Here is a 27,943-nt window from a genome sequence, read left to right on the forward strand (position 1 = left end):
TTCACCGAAATGAAAGAGGGATGCCCCCCTTGTTATCCGCTCACAAGTTTTGTGTTTCCCCCCTCAGAAATAGTCTATGCATTGGAAAAGCTCGGCCCAAAGGTAAAGTGGCCACAAAAGATGAAATCCGGACCAAGCACCAGAAAGTCAAACGCCCTTTGTGAATTTCACCAAGAACGGGGTCACAAGATTGAGGACTGTATTGCCCTTAGACAGGAGGTCGTGAACATGCTTCACCAAGGCCACCTAAAATAGTTAATGAGAGATCGAGGGAGGTCCAACTTTGCCAGAGGGAGAGAATAGCATTAGGGGCTGCCCAAACCACCTTTCCCGGTTCGGACCATTCAAATGATCATCAGGGGAGGTGATGACGCATCCATCAACAACATGAAGTTCACCACCACCCATAAGCTCAAGCGATTAATCACCCACAAACGGTATAATAAACTCAAAGAAAGTATCATCTTCGATAAGTCAGATACCCACAGTTTGGTCATTCCTCACTATGTCATTACTTTATGTGTACTTGATACTGACGTAAGACGTATCATGGTTGATGATAGGAGTGGCACATGCATCATGCATCCTCTAGTGATAACCTAAATGAAGCTTGAGGATAAGATAGTGCTACGTTGGTTACCTGTTTTTTGAGATGGCTTTCATAGTTCTGACTTCGATCCGCCTCACACTGCAAGTATACCAACTCATCTTCCTTTTTCGTACAAAGGAGCCTAAGGGATTTCTCCCCATCCAAAGCTTTCCACAGCCTGGCCTCACGACGAAGCAACTCGAACTTAAGCTTGTCAAAGGCCTGCAAAAGAAAACTCAATAAGAAAGGGAGGGCGCAAAACCAAAGGAAGCCTATACCGGCTACCAAAGCTTACCAAAAAGCTAAGATGTTGAGCCTCACCAAAGGTCGAGCCTACGTTCGATGGTTTAGTTTCCCCCGAAGTGCCTTCGGTAGGAGAAGAGGAAGGTGCCGCATGACCCTTGTCCCTCGAAGTACCTTCGACGGGAATGAGAAATGTTTTTTCAAAAACAGAGGCCTCCGAAGCCGGAAGATCGGCCGACTCATCTATTTTGAACCTCAAAGAAGGACTCGCCCTGGCGTGAGCATCCTCACACCTCAGAGACTCTTTTCGTTTATTATCGATCCTCGACCCCGAGGTCGACAATCTCTCCTCCTCCCCCAGGGGGCACGACCTCATCTCGAAAAAACCTCCAACACCTGCGGCGGCAGAGTTAGTGCGCTAAAAAGAAAGTACCTTTCTGAAGAAACAAGCCACTAAACACCTACCATGATGCTTTGCCTCCCATATCCCCTTGGACAGGTCTCACCATTTGCGCTTATCATAGATTGAGCAAGCTGCCAGCTTACGAGACCATTCAGCCAGATCAGGGACCTCGTTCGGCAACCAAGGCATCGCTAAAAAAGAATGAAATGAAAAAATGCCTTTACGGATCCCGCCTCCACTATGGACAAAACGATAAAAATACAAGTATACCACTTACATGTGAAATTCCATTTCTCAAGAAATGGCAAAAACTCTCCAGGGATAATATCGACTATCCGTGCTCGAACAAACCGGCTCATCCACCCTCGATCCTCGTCCTCTTCATCATTAACGGTAACGGACCGGGTGGATCAACATCGTAGAGTAATCAAGCCCTGGTAATGCAGAGGCTGATATAACCTAACGAGATGACTAAGGGTGTATTCGAGCCCGACCTTATCCGCAAAGTACCTTTTCATTAGCACTATCTTCCAAAGGGATGGGTGAGCCTGCACTAGGGTAACCTGATACCTCCTACAGAATTCAGGCACGACCCTGTCGGGGGGACCCAACGTAAAAGGATACGTATATACGCTCAAAAACCCCTCGACATGGGTCATGATACTCTCCTTCGGTGAAGGTACCTGCAATACCACTCCTTCTCCCCATCTGTAGTCTTTCCTAATCATTTCAAGGTGTTCCTCCCCTATTGAGGAGATGAACCTCGATGCATGCTACCGATGCCCTTGAACGTTGGGAGGTCTCTCCAACATAAAGTCTCTTCTCGAGATGAAGCACCTCAAGGTCAGCTCACAGAATACCGGCGGTGTACCATCGATCGCACCCGGAACAGAGGCAGAACTCTCCTTCCCTTGATGAATGGATTTCGGTGTAGCAGCCATGGCTACGGTAAAATAGGAAGATGAGGATGAAAATTTGGGCAAAGGCTGTGAGTTGAAATGACGAAAGAGCTAGCACAAAGAACAAAAGCTCTATGAGAGGGATGATTACCCAGAATAGTAGAATCTCCAGTTAAGAAATGAGCGAATGCATATATAGAGGCAAGCGACGACTGTTCACCTATCCAGAAGACCAATTAGGTCTGACCATGATAGCACCGCTTTTTTGGAAATGTGCTGGTGGGACCATCCCGGGTGCCCCACTACTGTGTCACATGAATAATGCTGTCATGCGGTGCTTGGGAAATATTGAGACCCGATTGGTGCCCAATCTTGAGGGTCCCGATTGGTCTAAGTATGAACTCCGAAGAGCCAACATCAAAATTCGAAGGCTAACTCCGCATGAACGCTGGAATATAAAGAATTTAAAGACTTGAAGCAGAAAAATTTTCTTGCATTGCCAAAAAATATATTTACAAGGGGTGTCTTTACAAGACCTGTTTCCCTGGGAATACATACACAAAAAGAAAAAAGAGAAGAAAAGGTGACGCATGCCTACTTTCCATCGTTACTGCCCTTTGAACCATCTCTGGGACCTTCGTCCAAAGCAACTAAGAGTGCCAACTCTCCCTCCGATTCTCGGGCTTCCTCGATCTCAGCTGAGAGATCGACACCTTTAGAATTGGCTTCTTCCAAGGCTTGCCTCCTCGCCTTTGCACTAGTGTGAGCAACATCCCAAATCAGCTTTTGCTCGGCCTCCACCGATATATCTCGGGCTATTTGATTCACAGTGGCGGCGTCTGTCAGATAAATAGCGGCTGTTTCTTTGACCTCGAACTTGGCCGTAGATCACGTATCAGTCTCTTCTCGAGCATTTTGGAGAAGACCCTGGGTCGATGCCAATTCCGAGTCGCTACCTCGTTTCGCCTCCTCAGCTCGAGGATCTCCACATTCTTCTGGCCGATCTGCAAAGGAAAAGATAAGTCAGTAAACGTCGAATTAAGAGAACGACGAACGAATTACGAATAGCAAGCTATCTGCTCAGCAAGGTTAGCCTTTTCTTGGAGCACTCCCTCCAAACTCGCCTGAAGCTCGCTTAACTCCTTCTCCTTTCGGGACAAGGAGGCCTCCGACTCTTGTAGCCCTGATGTGAGATTCTCGAGCTCCTTTTCACGGCATAAAAGCTCATCTTGGAGTCTAGAAAAGGTGTGATCATACATCTCCTTAGACCACAACGAAACAGAAGAGTCAGAAAAATGAGGAAAAATTCTTGAGACTAGAAAGGTATACATGAACAACTATCACCTACCGCTGGAACTTCTCCGCTGCCTCGATAGCATTGGGAGCATCGAGATCAATGTCTTTACTAACATCATTAACGCCATCAAGGAAGTTGTCAAGCCCGTCTCCCCCCTTGGGAGTACCCTCCACGTAGGTAGCCTTTGGGTCCTGAGCGTCCTTGAGTTCCCTATTCGAGAACCGACGAGCCAAATTAAGGCCGCCCAGGGTGTCGATGTCGCTAAGGGGCAAGCTCCATCGCAGAGAAGCTCCGGGCCCAGACCCTTTGGAACCAACAGAAACGGTCTCCTTGAAAGAGGTTGCATCACGTCCGACCAAAGGCTCGTGGACCGTATCCGCGGCCTCTTCGAGATCCTCTGAAGCTTGAGCTCAAGTCGAATCAGCTGTTCTCGCTCGGCAACCATCAGCATAGGTACCTAGGGGGCATCCATGCCCAACCTTATCCTTTGAACCAAATGGTACTCATCCTCATCATCATCTTCATCCCCAGTACTGGGACTTGCTCCGGAAGTTGGAGTTAAGGTCCTGGAAGCAGCTCGAGCCATGCGTGATTTAGGTTTCTTTGCCACAGGAGAGTCAACAACCGCCTTTTTCTTCCTCTTCTTGACCTTATCAGGCTCCGAAGTCTCCGCCTCACCGTCAGGAGGCAGTCTCATCTGCACTCTGTCACCAAGGCCTGCGCAAACATAGTGGCCAAAATATATCAGCACGGAGAATACGGGGAAGAAATATAAAAATATGATAGAAGTGGCAAGAAGGGTTTTACCATGATTCTTGGCCACCCACCACATTTTAGCCAGGTCGGGCCAAGACCGCCCGAGAAATGGGAATGAAGCATCCAATCGCCTAATCCATCCCGGTAGATCCTGAACCGCTTCAGGATACCAAATGGTAGCTGCAAAAACCAAGAGGAGATCATTTTTTGGAAGAGACATAAGAAGACAATAAAGCAAGTTTGAAGGAAAGGTACTTATACTGCATATTCCACTCCTCCGGGAATGGCATCCTTTCGGCCGGGATGATGTCCGAGGCCCTCACACGGACAAACCTGCTCATCCACCCTCGATCCTTGTCCTTATCAATGCTTGAGAAAAACAGCTTCTTGGATCGAGGTTGAAGCTTAATCAAACCTCGATAAAGTCGAGGGCTATACAATCTAATCAAATGGTCAAGGGTAAAGGTCGCACCCTCGACCTTGTTGGATAAGTGGCGGAGCATGTAGACTATTCTCCAAAAAGATGGATAGATTTGGCCGAGCGTCACTCGGTACTTGTTGCAGAAGTCGAGAATGACCGGATCTATTGCTGGGGAAGAAGGGTTTGAAGAATCAACCAAACCCAAAGTGAATGGGTATGTATATACATAAAGGAAGCCAGCCTTGTGGTCTGTTATGCTCTCGTTAGAATGGGGGATCTCAACCAGCACTGCCTCCCTCTATTGGCAGTCTTCCTTCACTTTCCCTATATTGGTCATGATGCTAATATACCGGGACATGTGGTCGCATTGACCCGGTGTAGACAAGGGTCTCTCGATGGAAAAATCCTTCACCGTGTTGAACTCGGTAGGGGTACACTGTTCAACGGTGGGTATCACTTTGAGCTTTCCTTTGGATGTTCGAGAAGAAGAGACAACATCCTCTTTTCGAGGCACTGTTCTAGAGCTTCTAGCCATGGTGGTGGAAAGGCTTTTTTGAGAAAGTAAGTAAGGAATCAAGAACAGACGAAGAAAGAATGTGAAAGAGGATGGATTTGGCCTTGAAAGCTTGAAGATGTTGTAAAAGTGTGGATTATCAAACGACTGATGCATTTATAGAAGCCATATGGGCAATGTAAAAGACGAACTAATAGTGGTTCGTGGGCTTCTAGATAGTCGTGTTTGACGGCGACCCTTGTGCGGCTTTTGAGTTATGACATTTAATGCTCTGATGGGCTTATGTCATGATGATGATGCTTAAGGAGTAGGAGTTCAAAATCGTTTCCTATCACTTTGCTCTAGGAAACATGAGGACTATCTGTATACGGTAGAAATCAACGGTTCAATTTTATGATCATCAAGGCATCTCGAGGATTTTCAGTGATCGACTTCAAGGATTCTAGGTGATCGACTTCGAGGTAGTGTAAGTAACGACCGGCCTCGAGGCAATGTTAGTTAGTGGTCTCGGTGGATCGGGGTGAAGTTCCTAAGGCGCGTGAATAGAGCTAACAAAGCCTAGTGGACTAGTCCAGAAAACGAATCAAGACATTAAATGGCTGTACCAGCCCTATATCTTTGTAATTAATACATTCGTACTATGTTGGGATTCCCCCTCATATATAAAGGAGATCATTGTCATTTTATAGGGACCCATTGCTCAATACTAAATACATAAAAACATTCTCTCTTCTCTCTAACATATTCTCTTGATCTTATTACTTGCATTTATTGTTCATATCCATTGTGTTCTATTTATTGTTCTTCATTTATTGCTTATTAATGGCCATAAATAACCGTCATTGATTTTATTATAACTGTTAGTCGTCTATCGACTACCCTCGGCGGACATCGGACTTGGCCCCGAGGCCCCGAATAAGCAAGCTCGAGGCCCCGATGGACAGCTATTCGGTTTGGTTAACATCTTGTTTTTAAGCTCTTATCTTGATTCCAAGTACCTCACTTAACAACTATTTCCCAAACAACTAGCATAAAAAATAGATCACGTTTTTAGAACCATAAAATCAAATTTAATTGTTATTACCATTTTTACGGTAAACAATAATTACATTGATAACCACAACAAATGGAATGGACATGTAATATATTTGCACGAAGTCATAGGGGAACTCACAATTAAGAAGTACCAAAATAATAAGGAAGACAATCACTTCAATTAAGGCAATTAGGGGTCAAGTAACACGTAAGAATTAGAGGAAAGCTAGCAACATCATATGGAGCATATAGAGGTAATTTAAGCAATTAGGAAACTCAAGCATGATGGAATACTTTGCACATAACGAACATAAGGACCTAAGAACCCTTGAGGCAAATTTCCCACAAATAAGTCCGAGCACACACTCGTCACCTCACGTGCACAAACTACAATTAGCATAGAAGATTCAAACCCTAAGGGGAAGTCCCCCCCACAAGGTTAGGCAGGATACTTACCTCAATCCGGCCAATTCAATACTCATTTAGCTTTTCCTTTACCGATTCATTAACGCTCGGCTCAATCTAGCCAAAAATAACTTGAATACATCAAACAATGCAAGAGAAAACAATTTCAATTGACAAAATTATGATTCTTATACAATTTGCAAAAAGTCAACAAAAGTCAACTCCCCGGGCCCGCATCTAGGAACCTGACAAAATTTATAAAAGAACGAACACCCATTCCGCTACGAGTTCACCCATAAAAAAATTATCTAATTCCGATACCATTTGATCATTCAAATCATCATTTTACATTTTTGAAAGATTTCACAATTTTCCCCAAATTTTCCTTTAGATTCTCATGAATTTGATGTTAAATCTAAGATATAATCACAAAATATAGTTGAAAATTGATTGGAGACACTTACCCAATAATTTGGAGATGTTTGGGTCTTTGGAAAATCGCCTATAAAGGTTTAGGGTTTGAGAAAATTGAAAAATGGGTGAAATCTCGTCAAAAATCTCACTTAACAGGCATCAGATGTCGCATTTGCGACCCAGGGTTCGCAATTGCGAGCCGTCGCAATTTGCGAACAAGGTAGGGCTGGTAGAAGTTGCATTTGCGACAAAAATTTCGCATTTGCGTACTGGGCATCACAATTGCGATGAAAAGGTTCGCATTTGCGACCACACCAGAAACCAGCAATTTTCTCGACATGAAAATGAGCATAACTTCCTCATACGATGTCCAAATTTGATGATTCTTTTTCCTATGGCTCCGTAATTTCGATAGGATCTAATGGTTCAATAAAAACTAAATTTGTATCTCATTTTCTTAATGTGGTATCATTTTTCTTGAAGAAACGACAATGAAGCATCCAAAAACAAGCGCAACATAGCTTAAACCTATCCGAAACTCACCCAAGCCCTCGGGGCTCCAAACCAAAATGCACGCAAGTCTAAAAACATTATACAGACTTGATTGTGTGATCAAATTATCAAAATAACATCAAAAACTATGAATTTAACTTCAAAACTCATGATTTTCTAACTTTTCAACCGGACGTCCAGATCGCGTCAAATCAATTCCGATTCTCACCAAATTTCACAGATAGGACTTAAATATCATAACAAACTTGTACCAGGCTCTGGAACCAAAATATGGGCCTGATACCAACGAGTTCAAACAGTAATTCATTTATTTATTCCTTTAAAAACCAGCACAATAATTTTCTTGATAAATTATTTTCTAAGGCTAGGGACCTCGGAATTCAATTCCGGGCATATGCCTAAGTCCCATATTTTATCGCGGAATTCCCGGGATTATCGGAACACAGATTCAGGTTCATTTACCAAAAATGTTGACCAAAGTCATCTAAAAACCAAATTTTAACTCTAGAAATTACTATATTTTTTATATTTTCACATAAAAGCTTTCCGGTTTCATGCCTGGACTGCGCACACAAGTTGATACACGTAATATGAAGCTACTCATGACCTCAAACTACCGAACCGGACGAAATTGCTCAAAATGACCTGTCGGGTCGTTACATTCTCCTCAACTTAAACATACGTTCGTCCTCGAACGTGCCCAGAGTCGTTCTAAAGCCATCGAACCACTACATAAGCTCCTCATACATACACCCGGGGTGATTCCTCATCACCCAAACCTATGTAGGAGTGACAATGCAACTTAACTGATGGTCTTACGTCATCCTTAGTCCATAACCTTAGGACAGAACCCAAACCTCAATGTCTGAAATTCATCATAGGACCCGAATCCCACATCATCACACTGCATGAACCTGAACAAGCCGAATCAAGCCAAAATTCCAATCCAGAATACAATCACATGCTGTTCCACACAACTCAAATGCCCGAAGCAATAATCTCTGACCACCATAGCTGTTCAAATAACATCCTGGATACCGGCAATACACCTCACATTGAATATAATCTTGTTCCGGACCTCCACAACACTGCCCATGATAAAGAAACATGCGGATATTCATAGCTGCTCATGAAGTCAACAAGTCAAGAAACTCTCTCGCCCGCCAAGGGCCATTACCCAACTCTTAGCAGAAACAACCACATACATCCAAGCACTCCTCACCCCCAATACGATAGTACAAATCTCAGGTCTAAGAACCTCATCTCAGCCAGTACAAGCAGCCCAACTAACAACTCACCACAGAACCACACGGATTCTCACACTACACAGTTCGTACACCAAACCAGCAATAACTAAATTATGCAGCACAAATAAGGGAAAGCTACGTATAAGAATTATTTAAAAAGTACAACATGTGTGACAACAAAAGTATAGTCTTTGATCAAATCATCCCATAGAGGGAAAACACAACATCAAATAAACACAATGAAAGGGTACCCCACATAATATCCGCTGCGGCACGCAACCCACTCCTAAATACTCATCAAGCCAAAAAGCTCGGGTCCACTGATCACATAAATATTGATATCAGGCATAGCAAAGTGCACAAGTAAAACTGTGGGAATAATGAATAGAAGTAATAAATTATGAGAGAAGTATGCACATATAAGGTGCAATGAGCAAATCAACATCACGAGGGCTATCTCGCCCGCCTCGCCATAAGGCCTGAATAGAGTTACAACATGCGTGGGGTATAATCATACAACCTCACCGCCTAACACAACATAAAAGAGTAGCACATAACTGTAAGGCCCCAAAAAGTTTCGCTAAATAAATTTCGTGGTGCCATATAGGCTAATTATAATATTTTATGTGCTATTAACATGATGAGAATCAATTAGATTTGGTAAATAAGTGTATGAGTCTTATAATGTGTAATGTGGGGTCTAATGGGAGGCCTAAGTCTAAGTCAAATTGGAAAATTTCATGCTAGGCTAAAATTCCAAATGAGTTCGCACAAGTCCACACTTTGGACGAGCATATATAAAAATATATAAGGTTTTACGTGGTGAACAACCTATCAAATGAAAGGTCTTCGAGTCTAGTTTCTAACGCTTCAAACCGTTTATCATTTGGACATTCCTACACAAAGTTATAATCAAATTACCAAAGGCTGGATTTGCGACCAATTTTGCGATCACAAAATGACTATGCGGACCGCATATGCGTCGCATAATGAAGTAGTGTCGGGCAAAATATTATGCTATCACATGCTGATTATGCTGTAGTATAATCGATTATGCTGTCGATTATACTATCGCATAATGATTATGCTGCAAGAATGCTGCCCACATTTCGAATATGCTATAGCATAATTACACCACATATTTGACTTTGGGGGTCATTTTTGGAAATTTTCATATCTGAACCCACTTTGATAAATAAGCTTTGAGGTTTTTTTGGGACCATTTTACACTAAATTTAGAGATAGGTGAGCGTATTTTAGAGAGATAAAGAGGGAACCTAGCCTCCTAATCATCAATCTTGCACAAATCCTCAAGAATCAAGCATGCTAATCTCTAGCTCACCATCTTCCGGGTAAGTCCTACTTCTAATATTTCATATATGAGATTATGAGTTCAAACATATATTGTGGGGTTAGAAATAGGCCATGCATGTGACACTAAGCTATAGTATGTGGGATCAATGAACTATCTTGGGTAGTTCTTGATGAAATTGGATGAGGAAAGAAAGAATTTCCATTGTAGAACCTTGTAGTCTATTTCACATGATTAGGTGTTTGATGAAATTCCAAAGAGAGTTATACCATGGGAAATCCTTCTAAATTATTAATTGATTTCGCTTTCTCGTTATAGATTGTTATTGCTAGAGGTGTTGGTGGATTGTTGAAACTTAAGAAAAGCTTAAACAAGGTATGTATGGCTAAACCCCCTCTTCTTAGAAATTGAGCTCCCATGGTGTCCCCGCATATGATAGTCCGGAATTTGATTTATGTAGTATTTGTTATTTCAAAGGATTTGGTGTTGCAAAAAAATATGTGAAAGGTGTGTCTCAATGTGTTCAATGTGCTATTCTTGGTAAATTGGGGATATGTGAAGAATGTGAACTATATGCTAAATTGCCTAGATTTCAAGTCAAGTTTAAATTGTGATTATTATGCCGAATCATGAGAATTCCTCTCTATGCTTACAACTTGAATTGCTCTTGTATGTGCCCATTATCTTAAATTGCAAGTTTGATGTTGAAAGTGAAAGTGATGTGGAATGTGAGTTATGAAATGTGGCCTAATGCCAAGTATGATGTGATAATTGTGGCCCTAAGTGCCTATGAATTGATATATGTGAAATAAAGATTGAAATGAGATGATTAATGAGAAATGAACAATGCCTTGGTAAGGCGGCCTAGCCGATCGGGCCGTGATCGGACGCCATGCCGCACACATGGTGGTATTGTGCTGATATTGAATTCCGAAAAGTGAGAATGAGATTGTGATTGAGGTACATGTCTCAAATGAGGCAACCTAGCCGATCGGGTCGTTATCGGACTCCGCTCAAGAATGCGGTGGTATTGTGAATGATGATGAACGGTATTAAATGCCCCAAACTAAAGCTATGAAAATTATGTAATTCCTTTTATTTGATGATGTGGTGATTGTTTAAAGCTTTTGTTGAATCCTTATGATTTCTTTGTTCTTGTATGGTTGTTCTTTCTAATTAGATGGTGTTTAGTTATACATACTAGTGCTATTCGATGGCACTAACGTCCCTTTTGCTAGGGGCGCTACATCTTTAAATGGATGTAGGTCGTTCCATAGCAGGCAGTGGTGGTCGCAGCTAGTGACAAATCTTCCTTTCAGCTGACATGGTGAGCCCCACTTCATTTCGGGGTTCTGTATCAATTGTTTATCATGTACTTTGTATTTTGAGGTATAGCCGGAGCCTTGTTGCCGACATTTCCATATTACTCTTCAGTTGTATTTAGAGGCTCCGTAGACAGGTTGTGGGTGGTGTTTGATAATGGGGAATTGAGTTAGAAATCTTGATATTTGGCAAAGATTTATAAAACTTGTAATATTTTGATAATTATGAATTAAGCTGCTAATGGAAATAAAATGGAAGTTGTTAATGAAATACTTACAAAGTATGATTAATGGAGTCCATCTCCTATTTATTCATAAATTAGTTTGGGTATAATGAAACCTAACAGGCTTGCTCAGTCAGGTTTACTCGGTTAAGCGCCGGTCGCGCTCTTCGGTTTTTGGGGCGTGACAAACTTGGTATCAAAGCCTAAGGTTTTAAATTGTCCTAGGATGTCTCTGAGCCATGTCTAGTAGAGTCATTCTTATCGGTGTGTTGTCGACCACATCTATAAGTTGGAGGCTATTCGAACATTTAGGAATTTCACCCTTCTTTGATACTCCAGATCGTGCGGTAGAACCCAAGATAGGGAGCTAATTTCCTCGCTATGTCTTATTCTCCAGATGAGTAATCCGATACCATAATCCACGAGTTTGAAACATTAAGAAGGGAGTTACCCCACCATTGAATCTGAGGGAGATTGCCCAAGCGTTTGTTAGGAGAATGTATCGAGCCATGGAGGGATTGGTAAAATTTGTTGCTAAGGGAAGTACCCTTGTTCCTATTAATATCACTGCACTACCAGATAATGTAGTATATTAGTATGTTACCAACATGCGTTAGGGATGTGGAGTCGAGGGGCATCGATTAAATTATTGCCCTATGAACCTAAAGTCACCAAGTAAGTCACTCCCTAGTACATCATTATGAACAACACAAAAATTTTACTCATTACATGTCTACATCCATATTGAAGAGTCCTCATAAATATGGTTTTAATAAGATGTGAGTCACAAAAACTTGTGTGTACCTACTCCTTGAAGGAGACGTATTGTTCGTGAATCCACTCTATCACAAATTCTCTTATTTACATCCTCTTGTGGAATTAAGTTCTATAAATACATCCTTGAATAGAGTTATAACTCTAGGATTAATACTTCCCACTTTCTTTCCTAAATTCTCAACGGGGGACTACATCCGATGAATTTGTTACAAAATCTTTTTATGGACAACATCTGCTCATTTGTGCCTATGCATGCACCGTCGTAAAGTTTACCCATGTGGTGTCAAGTTCCATGTAAAGCATCCTAGTGTTGTGATCCTTCTCGAGTCACTCTTTTACTTACTTGTGTATATGGCTTATATGGTTTGAACAATCACTCTACTCTCTTGCGAGTATCATCATGAAAGCTTCTCACTATCTAGTAACATAAGAGAATACCTTAACACCTATCACATAAGTGCATGTCAATCGAAATGGCCACCGTGTGCATAAAGTCTCTCTGAAAATTGAGGTCCTCACATCCCCGTCATAGGATGATCTTGTGTCGCCATCTTAGTATAACTTTCATGTCAACTTGGGACATCCCGTAGTAAGTAGCTCACTTTGTTCCTAGTATTGTGATTGCCCGTGGCGTGGTCATGTATTGCAGTTGGGAGTTAATATAACAGAAGCATGTCCAGCTCATAACAAATGTTTATTTTCTCTTTACATCTCCACAACATGTGTTAATTGTGTTCCTTAGTTAGTGAATTCATTGTGCTAGTTTCCCAACACTTGTTCGATAACCATGAGAGAACATATCCTTCTATGTGTCATTGTAGCACTTCCTTTCTCATAAGGATCCTTACTAGGCTCTCCGTCAAGACCAAGCGCAACTTTGGGGGTTATCATAGCACAACGCCTGTTTCTCATGTTTTTCTGTCTTTCATTAGCATCTGGGTATTTATCAAGTCAAAATCCATGGAGAACTCATTATGAACACCTGCAAACCTTCCATGGTTATTTTATACTATCTTATTGGGTTCCCACCTCGCTTCAAGTTCATCAAGGGTTGATAGCATGCCGCAATTGTTGAGATTGAATGATCTCCTTTCGATAATGGATTATCTACATATGTTAGTCAAACGATCTGCTTATCAATCTAACTCCCGCCTTTTGGTTTTGGGTTGACCAAGGAGCAATACACCTAGTAACACATTCATATGTCAAAGCCTTTCTCTCAGTCAAGTCTTATAGCATCTCCCAATGTGGCTGGTAATAGCTGGTTGTGTAGAAGTGTGTTGTAGTGCTTCATTGTGAAGTAGAGTTGCTAAACATAATTGGATTTTTGAATTCTGGAGCTATACATCATGTGACTACATATAGAGATCTTCTTTCAAAAATTTAGCTTCTCGTAATCCCTGATATTACCACCCTTCCTAGTGGTTACAATGTAAAGGATACTTCCATAGGCTCTCTCACTTTATTTTCATTTACCTTGCATCATGTGTCATTTCTCCATATTTTTCAATACGATCTTATCTCATTTTATCAACTAGCTATCCAACTATATGATTCAATTCAATTCACCTCACTTTTATGTACTCTACAAGCCCCCTTTTAAAAAAAAAGGAGACACTAGAAGTGGGTAAATTCCTCTTGACTATAGACTTCTAATGTCTTCAACTCAGTTTAAGCTTGTTGGTTCCAAATGGTGCTCAGTAGGTTTGCTGACCTACTATATATTAAATTTGATAACTCTCATTGTAAAATTCATTTATGTTTTATGGCATCAAAGAGGAAGTCTTATAGCATCAAGGATGGGGACGTATTCCTTTTTGTTAGAATAAATAAATATTGCTGGTATTCCTTGTAGATGTTCTTCTAACAACCATTTACCTGCTCTGCTTGTCCCTGTGAGTAGATAACCCAGGTTACTTTTTCCCGTTAAATACATTAAGATGTCTCATTCTTTCAAACTTATTGACGTGGACACTTTGAGGCCTTATTCTACACCAACTCGTAATGGTTTTAAGTAATTTACCTCCATTGTTAACGATTTTTAAGGCTATGTCGGCTTGTCTCATGGGTTCCAAAAGTAATTATTTCCCTTAAGTTCAAGCTTATATTGCCATGATTTCAAACCAAAGTGCATCCCCTTTTCAAAAGTCTTAAATAGGTCGGATTGTATGGGTTACGTGGCCTTCAGCTCACTCGGCTTCTAGGATTATTGACGATGTCATTGTCATGTGCGCGGAGTTTTTCTACCCTTGGCATTCCACCTTCCTGGGTGGATAGGAGTGTTATTTGTCTCTCCCCTGAGCATCATGTTAACCATTAGAACCCCTCTAACCAATACATGATTTCATCCCAATGTTAAGATGTCCTGGCTATGTGGCCTCACTCGTGAAAGGTTGAGATTAGATGCCTTCAGACTTTGCACATATCATGAGCATATTGATTTGGAAGACAAGTTGTCGTATCTTTAGTTCTCTCATATAGGACCAATTATCAGGAAGGGTTAAGCTATTTGAAACATGATAATCTCATAAGTGTTCAACTTCTTTTCATCCTCATGGGCTTGTGGCATAGATTCCTTGTGTTAGTTAACGATAGGAGTGTAATTCAACTTCATGTACTTTGAAACCCATATCGCATTCAAGGTGCTAGAGTATTCTCCTTCCCGATAAACTGAATTTTCCCTACACTCCAGGAGACGACTGGGTCACATACTTGAATATTCCTCCTTAATGATTCTTATTGCCAATGTACTAGTTACCCATATGCCTCATTTGTCTAATAATTAATGTTGTCAAAATAATTAACCATGTCAGTATTGTTAGTGGTAATCTTCGTGTCTATTAGCATATAACCTCATGAAATACTCTGCTCAACACATTAATGGATTCCTAGATAATTCTAACCTGATCTTGAATTCCGTTGCTCCTCATTGTATTAAATCTAGTGGGAAGGTTCAAACATGTCAAAGAGGAAGCATCCCCGTGTGGTCACATATATTCGATAGGTAATTTTATGGTCAGTTTATGATAGCACATCTTAGAGTAATTGTTGAAGGTAAACAAAGATTTAGTGTGGGTGTTCGTATAGAGATTTAGAATTAAGGAGGGTGAGCAGGTTATTCTCAATATTTTCCCTTGAAGACGTTATGTGAGTTGATAATAAAGGTTGCATAAGTTTATTTCACATTAGGCCGCACTAGGAGTATGAAGTACCCCATAGTTGTTCCCCATATATTTTGTGTTTTCACATGTTTATGCCTAAGAAGGTAGTTGGAGATCATTTATGTAACATTCTGATGGAAATTATTGAAGGTGAAATTAATGGATAGTTAGCTTATGCGAGATCTAATTGTCATCCTTGTTAGATAGGTTTGGAGGTTGGGGTGTTTCCGTGAATGTGTTTTGGCAAAGCCTGTAAGTCAAGGAGGCCACCTTGAAGGCCGAAAATGTCGTGGAAAGAAACAATTTCGCTTGATTGTGTAACAATTTGTTTCGATTTGAAAAGTACTTTATAGGTGTTATGATTTAAAAATGTGTAGTCCATGTTCTGGTATCATTATGATAATTTAGTGCTTGTAATTGTAAGATTAGTGTTATGAAAATATACATTGTGGTGCTTTGTCGAGTTGTGGATGAGTTGTTAGGGTATTTTGGTGGTTCTCTGGCAGGTGGATAGGCCTAGTTACAAAGGAGATGCTACTGAAATTTCTGAAAAATTTGAGAGTTAGTCAAAATTTAGGGACTTAAGGTAGGTTAGAAAAGAGATATGTTATGTTAAGTGTTTGGGGAGGACTCTACTCCTCATTCGTGGATGAATGATCCTAAGGGGGGAGAATGTAAGGCCCCCAAAAGTTTCACTAAGTAAATTAGGATTTCCTGGTGCCATATAGGTTAATTATAATATTTTATGTGCTATTAACATGATGTGCATAAATTCAATTTGGTAAATAAGTATATAAGTCTTATAATGTGTAATGTGGGGTGTAATGGGAGGCCTAAGTCTAAGTCAAATTGGAAAATTTCATACTAGGCTAAAATTCCAAATGAGTTCGCACAAGTCCACACTTTGGACGAGCATATCTAAATATATATAAGATTTTACGTGGTGAACAACCTATCAAATGAAAGGTCTTCGAGTCTAGTTTCTAACGCTTCAAATCGTTCATCATTTGGACATTCCTACACAAAGTTATGATCAAATTACCAAAGGCTAGATTTGCGACCAATTTTGCGATCGCAAAATGACTATGCGGACCTCATATGCGTCGCATTATGAAGCAGTGTCGGAAAAATATTATGCTGTCGCATGTTGATTATGCTATCACATAATGACTATGCTGCAACAATGCTGCCCACATTTTGATTATGCTATAGCATAATTGCAACACATATTTGACTTCGGGGGTCATTTTTGGAAATTTTCATATCCGAACCCACTTTGATAAATAAGCTTTGGGGCTTCATTTGGGACCATTTTACACTAAATCTGGAGAGAGGTGAGAACATTTTAGAGAGAGAAAGAGGGAACTTAGCCTCCTAATCATCAATCTTGCACAAACCCTCAAGAATCAAGCATGCTAATCTCTAGCTCACTATCTTCCGGGTAAGTCCTACTTCTAATATTTCATATATGAGATTATGAGTTCAAAAACATATTGTGGGGTTAGAAATAGGCCATGCATGTGACACTAAACTATAGTATGTGGGATTAATGAACTATTTTGGTAGTTCTTGATGAAATTGGATTAGGGAAGAAGGAATTCCCATTGTAGAACCTTGTAGTCTATTTCACATGATTATGTGTTTGATGAAATTCCTAAGAGAGTTATAGCATGGGAAATCCTTCTAAATGATTAATTGATTTCACTTTCTCGTTATAGATTGTTATTGCTGGAGGTGTTGGTGGATTGTAGAAACTTAAAAAAAGCTTAAACAAGGTATGTATGGCTAAAACCCCCTCTTCTTAAAAATTGAGCTCCCATGGTGTCCCCGCATATGTTGTAAGTCCGGAATTTGATTTATGTAGTATTTGTTATTTCAAAGGATTTGGTGTTGCAAGAATATATGTGAAAGGTGTGTCTCAATGTGTTCAATGTGCTATTCTTGGTGAATTGGGGATATGTGGAGAATGTGAACTATATGCTAAATTGCCTAGATTTCAAGTCAAGTTTAAATTGTGATTATTATGCTGAATCATGAGAATTCCTCTCTATGCTTACAACTTGAATTGATCTTGTATGTGCCCATTATCTTAAATTGCAAGTTTGATGTTGAAAGTGAAAGTGATGTGGAATGTGAGTTATGAAATGTGGCCTAATACCAAGTATGATATGATAATTGTGGCCCTAAGTGCCTATGAATTGATATATGTGAAATAAAGATTGAAATGAGATGATTAATGAGAAAGGAATAACGCCTTGGTAAGGCGGCCTAGCCGATTGGGCCGTGATCGGACGCCATGTCGCACTCATGGTGGTATTGTGCTGATATTGAATTCCAGAAAGTGAGAATGAGATTGTGATTGAGGTACATGTATCAAATGAGGCAACCTAGCCGATGGGTCGTGATCGGACTCCGCTCAAGAAAGAGGTGGTATTTTGAATGATGATGAACGATATTAAATGCCCCAAACTAAATCTATGGAAATTATGTGAAAGCTATGTGATTCCTTTTATTTGATGATGTGGTGATTGTTTAAAGCTTTTGTTTAATCTTTATGATTTCTTTGTTCTTGTATGATTGTTATTTCTAATGAGATGGTGTTTAGTTATACATTCTTTTGAAGTCAAGCGAGTTGTGAAACAAAATTTGGCAAAGGTCATCACAAGTTACATTCATAAATGTGTTGAAAATTAGGTCAAATATCAATGAGTTTTTCCCCCAATATAATTGGAATAACGGGATGATCCACCTACCAAATTTAATATCTATGATTCTAAATCACTAAATTGATCGTCAATATGACATCAGTGTAGAGACATTTGCGTTTTCGCGAGACTGCGCATGAAGCCCCTATAGGACCCATTTGGTCGGGCCGACCTTCACTTGTTTTTATCTCCTTTTTGGGATGAGATTTGCTCATTTTCAACCCCTTCCATACTCACACTCTCCAAACCTTCCCAAATAGTTCCCCAAAGGATCCAAACAAATTTCAATAAAATACACCATATTGCAACATCAAATTTAGCCAAAGGTGAAGAATAACCTCTATATGGTGTTGTAATGTGAATAAGGATGATAGTGAGCTAAGTTAAGCTTATGTTTCGAATTTTACCTACTACCTAAGGTTTGTGTAACATAATTTTGATGGCGTTTAAGGTTAATTACATGTTGGTTGTGGTGTTGGAGTGAAAGATTACGAGATAGCACTTGAAAGGGGAAGAGATGTTATCTTTTGTTGGGTTGTTCTAAGGCTATATATATATATATATATATATATATATATATATATATATAGCTGAAAAATTGGGAAAATATTTATAACTGAAAAATTGGGAAAATAACTTGATTATGATAAGGTTTATGTTTTTATGCATTTCTGTATGTTTATCAAGTAAATTGATGAAAGAAACATATGAAGCTTGAGATTGAAAATGAAGATTAACTTAAGTCACTTCTATGGTGTTGTGTTACCATTTAGGGTTATTGTAAGCTAAATATAACTTGGATTTTGACTTGAATCCACTGTAGTAGTTAAGTATACTGTGTTCTTGCATGTGTTTAAGGTTATCTTGATATTGATTAAGTTAAATAGATGGACTAGACATGAACTAGTGAATAAAGTTGCTAATTGAGGATAGTTGGAGCTGTGGATTATTTTCTTTGTTATAAACATATGGTATAAAGCTGGAATCATTGATGAATGACTTCATTATCATGTTACTAATACCGTTAAGTGAAAGTAAGAAGTCTATAAAGGGTGATATGGGGTATACAGATTCCAATCAGAGCTTGCCACTCGTCATGAAGTAGTTGTGACTTGTTGTTGTTATATGGTGTCTTGTTATTGATACTTATATATTTCTGGATTGCTCTGGTTGTTGCTATTGGTATATGGTATTGCAGGAGGCCCTTGTTATAGGGGAGATGCTGCCGAATTTACGTAAATGAGCCACTAGCTTAAGTTACGAACTTAGCTTTTACTCAGCATTGATTTTGAATGTCCTTATGTTATGGTAGATTGAGTTGAGTTGTTTGAAGAGTTGCTTGGAAGGTATTAAGGACTCAATGGGTTAAGGTATGTTAGGGCTATCCCTTCTTTCCTTTTAGCATGATCCATATGATACAACGAAACTAGAAAACATACATTTTCATAAATGACTCTATTCATAGAAGTAATAGACCCTTGCTTAAGTAGTAGATGGCCTGTTCCTTTCTCCTAATTTCATGATGCTATCCCAACACACATCCGAAGGCATTATCCAAGACTGGCAGACATAGTAAAAATGGCTTCCCCGACTCGAGGGGAACTAACACTGGTGGATTTGACAAATATTCCTTAATTGTGTCGAAGCCTTTCTGACACTCTTCTGTCCAATTTGTGGCAACATCCTTTTTTAGCAACTTGAAAATGGGTTCGCAGATTATCGTGGAATGGGCTATGAAACAACAGATGTAATTCAATCTACCCAGGAAACTGATCACATCTCTCTTACTCTTGGGTGGTGGAAACTCTTGAATGACAGTGATTTTTGATGTGTCCAGTTCTATCCTTTTTTGCTTATGATGAAGCGTAACAATTTTCCAGCAAGGACTCCGAACACGTATTTTGCCGGGTTCAATTTCAAATTGTACCTACGTAGGCGCTTGAAAAATTTCTTCAAATTGTCCAAGTGTTCTGAACTCTTTCGAGACTTAAAGATGATGTCATCCACATATACATCTATCTCCTTGTGAATCATATCATGAAAAAAGGTCGTGATGGCCCTCATGTAAGTGGCACCGACGTTCTTGAGATCGAACGGCATGTCTCTATAACAATATCCCTAAGGTATGGTGAAGACTGTCTTTTCTACATCTTGCTCGTGCATCAAGATCTGGAGATATCCAGTGAAATGATCCATGAACAACTGCAGTTAATTCTTCGCACAATTTTCGATGAGGATGTGGATATTTGGTAAAAGGAAGTCATCCTTTGGACTAGCTTTTTTGAGATCTTGATAATCCACGCATATCCTAATCTTCCCATATTTCTTGGGTACTTGGACGATATTTTCCAACCATCAGGGATAATTGGTGACACTTACCACATTGGCCACTATTTACTTGGTTACTTCCTCCTTTATCCATAGACTCAAATCGGGCTTGGATTTTTTGGGTTTTCACTTGACTGGCGGTCTGGCAGGATCAGTAGGCAATCAATGCGAGACAATGTCAGTATTTAATCCACACATGTCATCATATGACCATGCGAACACATTGATGTATTGTCGGAGGAGCTCAACCAGTTTTCCCTCTACTCGACTTCTAGATGAATATTGATTTTGGTTTCTTTCACGTCTTCTTCGTTTTCGAGATTGGAAACTTCTAATTATTCGAGGATGGGCTTTTCCTGACTCTCCAGCTATTAGATCTCTTGTGGGAGATGTTGATACCCAATTGTTCCCTCATAAACCATCTCGTCTCTCATCTTTCACAGAAAACCCTAGCCACCTCTCAAAAAACTCGCCAAATCTGACTCAACCATGGGTTTTTACCATGATTTTCTTGCCTTTTGTGTGTTATACCGCCATCTCCTAAAAATATATAATATCTCCTAGTACTTGCCTAAACATGGCAAGTACCCTATCCTAGATTCCTACCATTTCCCTTTTGACTGCCTGAATCTGGACATGAATCTCGTCTATATACTTCACGATCTTGACTAGCCGAGATTTTTGGCCAATCTTCGACTCCCGTCAACAAGGGTTTGAACCTCCCTTTGTTCCTTACCGATTCTCAACCGATACTTTTCCTTTTCTGTGTTTGACTATTCTTTTTTAGGTTTTCCTTTTTATGCTTTATTCTTTTCCTTAAAAACCGATTTTTGTGTTATTTGTGTGATTTCTGTGTCGATTTACTAAATCCTTTTGAATTGTGCCCAAAAATCGATTCTAATTAATTCTAGAATAATTTTATCCCTTATTTGTGTTTGAATGATTTGTTTGCCATGTTTACTTGCTCGATTTCTACACTATATAAACCCCTCCCCCATTCCCCTTTAAACAGACGGGGAAAATAATTATAACCTCACTAGATCTAAATTTTTACTCTGTTATTCTATACTGTGGTCTTAGCCGGCTAAAAGCCAAGGCCATTAAGTTCTAGGATTTTGCTTTCTCATTGACGATTCACAACACTGTGGGTTTTGTTCTTTTCTTGCATTTCTCGCTTAACTGGTGAGTCATTTAACTTCTGCACTTGCATTCTTATATATATCCCTGATTTGTATATGTTATTATCTCTGAATCCATGATCCAATATGCATACGAGTGATGTTTAGGCATTATCTTTGTTAGTTGTGTATGTCTTGGTCTCTTTATCACCTGTTTGCTCCTAATGTTGCCTGTTCTGAAGTTATTTGAGCTTGTTTAGGGCCTATTCAGTTAGTGTATTGATTCTTAAATGCATATGAACATGTTTATTCACCCATCCCCTTGAATCCCTGCAGTAGTCTGTGTTGAGAGTTTTAGTGTTAGTTATTATGGCCCTCAACATGCTTATTTGATCCTATACCCCTTTAATATTTGCTTGTGATTTAGAACAGTTATCTCAGCATGTTTTGAATTGTTGATTTAAGGTGTTAGGATAAACCTTTGGCACAAACTGAATCATATTCTGTTAATTAGACCTCTATAACAATGCTTGAATGCTTACCTGCTATTTGTGTACCTTTCATGCTATCCAGAATCTCTGTAAAAATGCCCTGGCATATGTGTATGTGTTCCTGCCCTATTGCTAACATGATGCCATCTCCTTTCTGTGATTGTGTGGTTGAGCACAATGTTGCCTATATACTTAGCATAATTCCCAATCATGTTACAACCTGTCTAGTGATAATAACCCCCGTCAATCCTGTAAACATGTTCTTATTAGCCTCTCTTTAGCATGTGATTATTTCTGTGCTAATTGTTGAACCTGTTTTCCTAAATTTACATTAAGCTGGCTCTTAAGTTCTGTGAGTTGTTCAACTGTTTGCCTAATATGTTCAATTTGGTCACGTCTATTTAAATCCCTCAATTCCTGTCCCTTAACTTTAGTCTTCTCTTTTACCTCTTGCTTAAGTTCTTTGAATCCTATTCTTAGCCGGCTTAAAGCCAAGGCTATTAGGTTCTATCCTTTGACCTCTCTAGTGTGAGCACTGCTCGGGGTCCATTTGAGCTCCTTGTGAAATCTGACACACTAGGAATTGGTCTCTAGTCCTACCTATGAATGATCTCTGTTAACTGCCCTGGTGTGAGTACTGCCCTGGGTTCTTGAAGCCCTTGGGAGCTCTGACACACTGGGGTTTTGGTTCTATATGTTCAATTATATTTTTAAGACCACTGGGGAATCCCTCAAGTCCTGGCTGCCTTATGTCCAAGAATATGTGATTTTGTGCTGTCGTGAACTATGAGAATGAAGTCTGGCCTGGCCAGGTGTACTTTTGGGCCTGCTGTAGGCTACCTATAGCTATTCTACTATTGTAATTTATTCTATTCATTCTGGGTTTGTAATAATTCATGCAACAACAATTTGGGTTTTAGTAAAATTGGGGAAAGGGCTTTTATCCTACGCATGCACTAAAGGGGGTAGAAATCCTGTCTATAGGCTCATCACTTAGCTAAAATGTGCTATTATGTTCAAACATGTTCAACTTTCATGTGCTAGAAATCATGCCTATAAGTAATATGTCTTTGCTCAAAATATGCTACTTTCAGTTACTGTAGAATCATGCCTATAGGTACTCTATCCCTGCTCAAAACATATTATTTTTAGTAGAAATCCTGCCTATAGGTCCTTTATTTGGTTAAAATATGCTCTACGCCTGATTGTTAGAAATCATGCCTATAGGAACAAAAGTCAGTTTTAGAGATCAGGCCTACCAGATCTAAAATCAGTTTTTATTATAGAAATCATGCCTATAAGATCTAAAATCAGTTTAAGTGTAGAACCTGTGCCTATAGAATTTGAATCAGTTAACTAATCAATCCACTCGCCTTCAATGCTGTGCTAATTATCCTCACTAGAAACCATGCCTATAGGACTCACTCAACCAATTCTAACTATCATCCTGTAATTACCACTGTTAGTTACTGCATAAGATGCCTAGATATCATGCCTATAGGTTTAGTCGCTTATACATATAATCAGTAGGCAACTTTGTAGGTCGTAAACTGCCCTCTCATTAAATTCAGATTCTTATAGAGGTCCTGCCTATAGGTTTCTTAAAGCTTAACTATTTAAAATCAACAACTGTCTTTTTTAATCTAACTTGCGTGCAATTGTTGTCTGATTGTGGAGGCCAATTTGAGCCCCTACTTGTTTATAAATGTAAGTCCAATGTGTTTTGTATGTCGCCTAGCTTTTGACATTTTGATCAGCCTAAGTTAAAGTCTAGAACCACCCTGAGATAGAGGTCCAAATGCCTCCTGGACCATAGGCATGAGATGAGTAGTGCACACATAGGACATGACATTGAATTGGCTAGTGCGCTTCAAGTAAACAACTTAAAGATAGTAATGGGGTAGCAGGAGATGATAGTCTGTGCCCGCAAAATAATATGAGTAACACCCCATCTCGAGGGAGTTACAAAGTATTATTTATGTTGCACGGGGTGATCCTTTAGGCTAAAAAACTTAAGACCCCCGTTTTCCCCTTTGTCTTTCAACCTGTTGTTCATGTTTAGTAATTCCTTGTTTCTTAGCTTTGATCACATAGACTAATTCATATAATTAAGTTCGGTCGGGACCAACAGTTGTGAACCTCAAAGAGTGCCTAACACCTTCTCTTCGAAGTAATTTCGAGCCCTTACCCGATCTTTGGTGACATAAACTGGTTAGACAGAATTATTTGCAAATAGGTGCCCTAAGAACCTTAATCCGTTAGGTGGCAAATCTCTCTTTTAACACCCTTCTTTAAAAGAGTTGTCACGTGCCAAAACCCGATTTTGCGAGAAACAAGGGTGCAACAACATGGCGACTCTGCTAGGGATATTTTTAGGCTCTTACCATTACGAACTTGATCTGCATGAATTAGTCTCTCGATAAGCGTGTTTTTGTTATTTTGCTGTTACTTGAATATCCCGCTCCTATTTTCCCTTTTATTGCTACATGCACATCCTTTTCCTTATTTCCCTTTTGTATGAACTCATATGAAATTTTTCATTTAATTTGATTACAACTTGCATTTCCCTTTATTTCCTAATCATGGTCACTTGCTCCAAACCTTTTAATTTTTCTATATCATGCCTCTCCCAATCCCTACCCCTTTATTTACTTTATTACAATCCTTTCATCACGCGAACTAACTTCTTCCCTGTTTTTCTTTCCTTCATGTCTTTACGTTTATTCAATACTACATTTATTACTTTCAAACATGCAAAAATACTTGACAACGTGTTATTTTATCTTTGCATAAAGCATGCTCCACATCATATTCCACTTGTGCGTATTAATACCATAGTGGAACTTGATGAGTGTCTGCGCTCTTCCTAAAACCACTATTTAAATTTGGAAAGGCTTATTTGCGGTAAAACTAGTCGATCAGCGGTGCAATCGATGGTTCCGTGCCTTTCCCTCTCAAGTTGTACGCTTGAGGGTACCAATCTAGACTCTCCTAGAAACCCCATTCTAATATCAGCTGTGCATGCATCATGTCTAAACCTAGTACGAGTTAGAACGCTGTCCGCACAATAACGCACTAAGACAAACCTTGTCCAAAGTCCGCTGGGATTTCCATAATCCTAATGGACACAATCACGATCTATGTAGTATTTGGAGAAAACATGCCAATATGTTGATCATTAATGTGTAAATAGTTGAATTTGGAGGGGGAAAGGGCTAACTTTATCTGTTTTGCAGAAATGAGGCACGAGGTCCCCAGGTTCGGCATGGTTCGGAATATCCCACCTTTGCTACTGGATTGGTGAGAAAATCTCGCACCAAGTGACAAAAACCATGTGAAAAGAGTTCTTGGGAATTTACCTTCTTTGTAGACATTCAACCGAACAATGTACTAATTGAGGCCGCTACTACGTTCTGGGATGAAAAGAGTGCTGTTTTCCATTTCGGTGATGTAGAAATAACTCCCCTTCTAGAGGAAATATGAGGCTTTGTTGGACTTTCTCGGGATAACCCTGGTCTATTGATACCAGAGAATCGCACTTCTCGAGGGTTTTTGAAAATGATGGGTTTTAGAAAGAATGATGGGTTAGTCTGCCTGAAGAAATCCAATATACCTTTTGACTTCCTTTACGAACGTTACAGGCACAACAAATCCTACCACCTTTACCATGATGAGTTTGCCATTACTTCGTTGGGTTGGATCCACCGTCGAGTTTTTGTGTTCATTATCTGTTTTATGGGGGATGCTGGTATTCCCAATGCACGGAGAAAAGACTCACACCCGTTTAGCTATGGTTACTAAGACCCTAATGGAAGGAATTGAGAGACAAACCTACAATATTATCCCAATGATCGTAGCAGAGATATACTAAGCTTTGGACCGCTGCAAGAAACGGTATAAGCATTTTGAGGGTTGTAATTTGCTACTACAAATATGGCTGCTAGAGCATATTCGAAGGGGATAATACCGGCAAGAATTTCCGCGATGATCGTGGAATGACCCAATAACGTTTTACCACCCAAAAAGAATGACTTTAATCCCGGATAGGTTTGCACAACTAGGAAACACTATGAGATGGGTGCATTTCTTTAGCAATTTGATTGATGACAAGGTTCATTGGATGTTTGAATGGTTCCCTACTAGCGAGTTCATCATCAGGTCAAGAGATGTTCATCACCTAGTGCTAATCAGACTAAGGGGTATTTATCCTTACGCTCCTATCAGAGTCATGAGGCAAGCTGGGAGGAAACAAGTCATACCCCGAGTCTCCAAGATGGTTCACTACAAAGCATATTTCCAAGGTGATGCTATTCCATTCAAGTACGAGGCACAACACATGTGGCATCTAAAGGTCATGGTGGAAAAGGATACTATCGAGCTAGATCGATACCATGCTGGCCATGTGTGTTTCTAACCATCATGGTTGGTCGATAACATAGCAGGAGAAGTCAAGCCAGAGTTTAATTTGGGAAGTAGGGTCATAGATGACGCTGCCGAGGCCTAAGTCAAATATAGGAGATTACGCAAAAGGATTTTTGAATCTGAGGCTAGACATTTGGAACAACACAAAGCAGACATGGAAACAATCAATGAATGGAGAGGAATCGCTACTAAATCAACATACAGGTTGGAGTATTTAGAGTAGTGGTTGATGGAGTTGGAAGGGAAGATGAGAAACAGGGTTACAGGATGTCAAAACATGGATGGAAATGAAGAAGGTCTCCTAGCAAGGGCGTATCTGCTGCTGGACATGCGCGACCTAGGGAACTTGATCGATGGAGCAAAGAAGGCCAAGCATGGAGAAGGTCCCTCTTGGACCAAATAGATTAGGAATTATATTTTACTTGCTTTCTAGACTCGTTTTAGGCTTTGGTTGTAATAAGGCATATGCCATTAGTGACTCTTTATCGTTATTGTGGTTTTAGTAGAGATTCGGTTTATTTATCATATTAATGAAATGACACAGTTACTAGCATCAATTTTTTCCAAATCTATGTGTAGTTTAGGCCTACCTCGGGCACAATGAGGTCCCCAAATTAGGAAGTAAATTTATAATTCCGTAATATGTGTTTAAATACCGCAAACAACCTTTTAATACTCCTCACTGACTTGTTTACCTTTTTGTTTTCTTTTTTTCTTTATTTGTTTATTCCCATCCCCTAAGGTTGGTTCGTGCATACTCGCATCATCAGCATATCATACCAGATCAAGAGGTCCTCCATCTCCCCCTCCTCCAAACGATCCAAAAAGCAAAGGAAAGGCTAAAATGGATGATACAAGCAACATCAGGAAAGACAATGCTACACATGAAGAGAATGTCAAAACTTCAGATGGATGAAGCACTCCAACACATAATGACTTGGTTTTGCGGTTGGAACAAAAGATATTGGAGTTACAAGGGGAACTTGAGCAGGTCCAGAACTTGGCAAACCTTTCCCTCACCCTAAACGTCCCCGATATCAACCAACAAAACACCAAAAACCCAGCACCTTCCCAAAATACGCCAAAACAGCATCCACAAAATCCTCCCGCACCTCACCAATATGCCACACCGCCTCAAAATCCCAATCCTCCGCCAGTATCGACTCCTACACAATATTATCATCAGCCAACCCAATATTGTCACGCCCCAACCTCGGGAGGCACGACCGGCGCTTAGCCGAGTAATCCCAACTGAGCAAGCCTTATCAAACACTACCTACCCAGCTCAATATGAATAAGGACACCATGCTTCCGTTTATTTAACCAAGGGAAGATAGTGCATCCCAC

At 39.9% G+C, this 27,943-nt stretch overlaps 1 long non-coding RNA gene across 5 annotated transcripts in view; it reads left to right on the forward strand.

Annotated features, from left to right (window-relative positions):
* The window catches only part of LOC104226925 (uncharacterized), a 70,765-nt gene that overhangs the window by 4,841 nt on the left and 37,981 nt on the right, over window positions 1–27,943 (forward strand). Inside the window, exons 3-4 of one of the 5 annotated variants that reach the window (XR_011402282.1) lie at window positions 10,367–10,423; window positions 11,287–11,641. This is a non-coding gene — a long non-coding RNA (uncharacterized lncRNA). Of the gene's footprint in view, window positions 1–10,366; window positions 10,424–11,286; window positions 11,642–17,250; window positions 17,308–27,943 lie in introns of those variants that run through there. The other 4 variants (XR_011402284.1, XR_011402283.1, XR_011402285.1 and 1 more) reach the window with 4 other exon arrangements.

Source organism: Nicotiana sylvestris, chromosome 9 (genome assembly GCF_000393655.2).
Source record: "Nicotiana sylvestris chromosome 9, ASM39365v2, whole genome shotgun sequence".
Taxonomy (NCBI): Eukaryota; Viridiplantae; Streptophyta; class Magnoliopsida; order Solanales; family Solanaceae; genus Nicotiana; species Nicotiana sylvestris.